Source organism: Tupaia chinensis, unplaced genomic scaffold (assembly GCF_000334495.1).
Source record: "Tupaia chinensis unplaced genomic scaffold, TupChi_1.0 Scaffold000316_1, whole genome shotgun sequence".
Lineage (NCBI taxonomy): Eukaryota > Metazoa > Chordata > Mammalia > Scandentia > Tupaiidae > Tupaia > Tupaia belangeri.
The window spans coordinates 10027068-10032442 of NW_006159809.1; positions in this window are offsets into that span (position 1 = coordinate 10027068).

The following is a 5375-nucleotide window of genomic DNA, read 5'->3' on the forward strand; positions in this document are numbered from 1 at the left end:
AAACCTCACTCAATCAAGAGTAACAGTATTTTAAAACTGAAAATCAATGCAAAAAAGTCCATCATGAGTAATATTTCAAAAGTTTACAGAGCAAATCCAGCAGAGAGAGGATTAAAGTAAGGGCGATGAAGTGGTATCTTGATTACTGATGTTTTGAGGGCCCCCCCCCCCGTCAAATTTTGTACCTAAGGCAAGTGCTTCAGTTCCTTCACCCTAGTCCCAGCCCATTGGATCATCAAGGGTGTGGAACCATTTTAACTAAAAGGTGATTTGAGTTGCTTATTACTAAATTGGGGATAGTCAAGCCTGGTGAAGGTAAAGGAGAAGGCCTAGTTCTGGAATTTGGGATTTTAATGAATATGAATGTGTTAATAAAGTAGTAGGCTCCTTGCTAAGCAAGTTGCCTGGAAGTTCTCTAATCTGTAATTTGACTTCGAATGTCCAAGATCATTTTCATTAATAGCAGTAGTATATGAATGGCATCCGAAAGAAGTATGTGGCCTTTAGAAACCCTCTCCTCCTTCTCCTCCTTCTTTTTCTATTTAGTTTATGCTATAGGGTGTATGCTCCTGCCAGAGGGAGAGGGAAAGTAAGAAACCACCTCCTAGCAGGGATGGCTATGCCACAATCTTTTCTCCTATATTATCCTCTTAGGATTTGGGGCACACACATGTGCCTGGTGTGATTTTCATGCCACCAGGTCGAGGACTTGAACTGCACATCAGTCATGTGGCATCCAGTGCCTTAACCTCCATGCTACTTGCTGGCCCCTTGAAACATTCTTCTATTGCAACTCATTTTTTTAGAAAAATAATGGGTTGTTATTTAGGAGGCAAGTGACTTTTCCATTTTACTTAGCATGTAAACCATTACTCTTATTCATTCTCTCCTCTCTCCAATCCCATTTCACTACGAAAGTAACTTAGCATTATTTTTGAGCTGCATTGATATTGAGAAATTAGTTTACATTACTTGTCCCTTTCCCCACAAATGACTTAGATGGACTTCTTGGAAGGAAGATTTTAAGTGTTTTTCCTTCTGACAAGCTTGGAGAAATAGTCTATCTACATCTACTTATGACTTTTATTTATGTGGAATGTAGAGTACTTACGATGGAATGCCCATCTCCTCAGAAATGCCAGATGCAAGTTTCAAGATAATTCACTATCCTGAGCAGGACCAGATAGACAGTTATAAAAACTTACAGTAATATCACTAATGAGAAATGTGGTCTCGGATTCATATCAGAACAAACACTAAGCATCACAGATTGCCTTCCATTCATTTCCACGGCTTCCGTCTGGGAGCAGCTGGCCCTTTAGGGTACCTGCATTTAGTAAGTGCGCTCGTGCGTGAAGTAACTGGATATGTTACCCACCACGTCCCACATCCTGCCACTGAACCCAACTGACACATGTACGTTCCTTTTGATCTATGCTAACCATCTCTATCTCAAGGCGAATCTCAGCTTCCTATCTGTTATTCTAAAAAACTCTTTAATCAGAGGATACACCAAGTTGGGTTGAATTATAGGGTTTGTGTTCTGTTTTTTTTTTTTTTTTTCTCTGTTAGAAACAAAACAACATCAAACTTGGGCTTCTTCCAAACCATTTAATCATTGCTATTTTGATGAGCTATTTCGTGTTTATTTCTTGAAGAGAAAAAGAAGAAAACATTAAGGAACTAAATGGTAGCTGGCTAGATGAAGAAAGATTCTAATTTAATTTAAATGACCAAAGCTAGACATATCCAAATGTTTTTACCTGTTTTTTTTTCTTTTTTTTTTCCTTGTACAGTGTCGAATGGAAGTTCATGTACGTATATCCACTGCTTATGCGAAGGACATATTGTTTAGGATTCTAAATTTCTGAGCTTCTTCAGTGCTACAAGGCTACTGTTTTCTTGCAACAGAAAATTCAGATCCATCAGAAGAGGGCAGTGCAGAGCACTGAGTGGACAGCACGTTGCCTTGGAGTAGAAGTCCTGCAGCAACTTTGGGATTATGCATTTTGACTAAGGATAGGTCATAGAATAGAAGTTATACGTCTCTAGGTTTACCTAGTCATAAAACAGTCATGAAAATGCTTAAGTTCCTTCATACCAACTATATGAATAAAAGGCTTGTGGGCTACGTTTTGCTATATAGAAGAAAATGAACTTTGTCTCCTGGAGAATTTTAGCTAGATCTTCAGAAGTAAGGGATGGAGAGTTTGAGATAGTTAACGTGTTGGTTCTCTTTTCTATATTCCTTTCCTCTAAACAGATATTACACTACTTACTGTATATATTCTCTTTTTTTTTTTGGAGAGGTTTTTGCTACAGGGTGTGTGCACTTGCCAGGAAGACAGAGAGAAACAGAGAGACAGAAAGTGAGAAATCACCCTCCAGGGAGGATGGCCACACCACAATCCCTTCTCCTCCATTCTCCTCTCGGGATCTTGAGCATGCATGCACACGTGCCTGGCGCGAGTGGGAGGGAATTGAACCACAGTTGACTACATGGGAGTCCAGTGACATAGCCATTACGCTAACTGCTGGTCCCATTATTGGATATATTTTTATAAATACATACTGTGTGAATTAAGGGGTTGGTGAATAAATCAAAAGTTCATCACAGTGCCAGCCTATGGCCTGGTGATTGGGGGAGCCAGATCCCACACAGCTGATTGCACTGTTTGAATCTCGGCCTCAGCAGCTGGAGAAACCATGCCATGTGCCTACGTGGATGGATGCTCTGAATCCTCACAGGGTGACAAAATAGAGGAGAAGGGATTGCCTCACAAGGGGTGCTTGCACACTCTTCATGGCAAATTAAAAATAATAATAACAGGGACCAATAGATGGCAAAAGGGTTACATTTCTAGACTCCCATGTAGTCAACTGTGGTTCGAGTCCCAGACCTGGAGGCTTAAAACTCATACTGGGCACATATGCGTGTGTGTCCAATATCCTGAGGGGAAAATGAAGAAGGGATTGAGGCAGGGCCATTCCCCTGGGGGGTGATTTCTCGCTTTCTGTCTCTCTCCAGCAAGCACATGTGCCCAATAGCAAAAATCTTTCTAAATTTTTTTTTCTGTCTCTCTGTCTCTCCAGCAAGCCCATGTACCCAATAGCAAAAATCTTTCTAAAAAATTAATAATAATAACAACAATAATAAAAAGACTAAACAGTTAATTGCAATTTTTAAGGATTGTTTCAGGAAACTTTGGCCTTGGTCATTTATAAAATATGGACCACAGTGTATTTCTTACTGATGTTTATGCTAATCCATGCTGATAGGATAGAATCTTATGATGCTTTGAACAGAATTATACAGCTACTTAAATAAGCTATTACTTCATCATTGAAGGCATAAACTCAGTGGCTCAAATATTGTCCTTTTTTCCACTCTACTCTCTGTGTTGCAACCTAACTTCAGTTGTTTCAAAACAATGTCTTCAATTGTGCTATTCTTTTCGTTTTTGTGTATATTTAAATTTTTCTTAATAAAAATGTTTTTAAAACCTTCCAAACAATTGCCTTATTTTTGTTTTACTTTGATGCATTACTCGGCCCAGGAAGGTGAAGTGGTTAGTATTGTCAGCCCCACCTTACAAGAGAGGAGAGAGGCAGCTGAAGTTCTGCCCCATCCACTCTGGTGGAGCACCGGGAGAGTGACATATGGTCAAAAGCTTTGTAAGGAAATAGAGAGCTGTGTGCCTACCGTAGGTGGCAGAGGACAGGAGCCATCTCCTCTGAGAGACCAACTGTGACTCTGGAGTCCTCGGGTTGGCCCACCCAGAGGTAGTCACTATCTCTGTTATTGGAGTGCTCTGGCCTTCTCAGCAGTGGCAGCTCCTTCGGTGAAGTCTACGAGGCCAGTAGAAAAGGCTCTTTACCACCAGAAGTGATGCCTTAGCTCCCACCTGTGCTAGACTTACTAGGATGACCAATGTGAACAGAGGAACTTCTACATCTGGGAACTCCTTCAAATCCCAGCAAATTGGGTTGGTTGGGGTCAAATCTGATTTTGTAAAAGTTAGTTATGTGGGACCAGCCAGTAATGTGGTGGTTGAGACAGCTGGATCCCACATGGTCAATTGCACAGTTTCAGTTCTGAACAAGGAGCCTTGAAAAACATGTGGGGTGTACGTGCATGTGTTCCTAACATCCTGAAAGGAGGGAGAGATGGAGAAGGGATTGTTGTGTGACATGCCCATACAGGTGCTTCCTCACTTTTCCTCTCTCTCTCATCTCCAGTGAGTGCACATGTCCTCTGATAAACTGAAAAGACAAAACAAAACAAAACACATTGATGTGAGTCTCATAAAGCACATCCAATTAATGTGTAGACATCCACTATGTGAAGGAGTAGTGTATTTACAATAACTCCTATCCTGCAGCGTAGACTAGGTTTCCATAAGTTTGCTTGGATAGTGGTAAAATGCAGTTGCCAGAGAGCAAGGTGGCAGGACAGTGTAATTTTGGGACTGTGTTAAAAACTTAGAGGGATCAGCAGATGGCGGAATGATTGCGTTGCTGGACTCCCACGTAGTTGACCACTGTCCAAGTCCTGGAGATGGTGACTTAAAACTCATGCCGGGCATGTATGTGTGGGTGCCCAAGATCTCGAGAAAAGAATGGAAGAGAAGGAATTACAAAACACCCATTCCCCCTGTGGGGGCGGTGGTGATTTTTCACTTTCTGTTTCTCTGTCTCTGTCTTTCCAGTGAGTGCATGCACCCTATAGCAAAATATCTCTCTCTCAAAAAAAATAAAAAAATAAAAAAAATTTTTAAAAAAAGATAAAGAAGAAACACATAGAATTATTTTCTTTTATAGCTCAGCCCTGCTCTACTATTCCCATTGCATGAATGGATAGGCTAAACGCATAAAACCTACCTTTGTGTTACATACACTTTTAGAAGAGGACAGAGGGTGAGGAGCTGCTTATGATGGGATAGGAGAGGGAGTGCTATTTCCGTTTGACATAATAATAGCATTAGCTTGGAAAAATTATCCAGAGTCATGTGGAAGCCACATTGGTTTAATTCAAACCCGGTAAGTCCAGTTGTTTATAACATTTCCTTAAGCAGCCCATCCTATTTGTTATACCTGATGTAGTACTAGCAGACCCTCCCCCCCAAATACATAGTTGGAGTCATTGAAAAAGTAAAAACAGAGTAGAAAAACAAAAAAAGATGCACCAAGATAAGAGTGAGTAAGACTGGGACCAAAAGTGTAAGAAAATAAAACATTTCCGTTTAGATCTTTTAAATTTATATTTTTAACTAATCTGAGGTCTGAGTATCCTAGAAATATCTAGCCCAGGCAAGACTAAATGGGAAAGATAGTTGTTTTTTTTTTTTTTTGCTATAGGGCGCATGTGCTTGCCA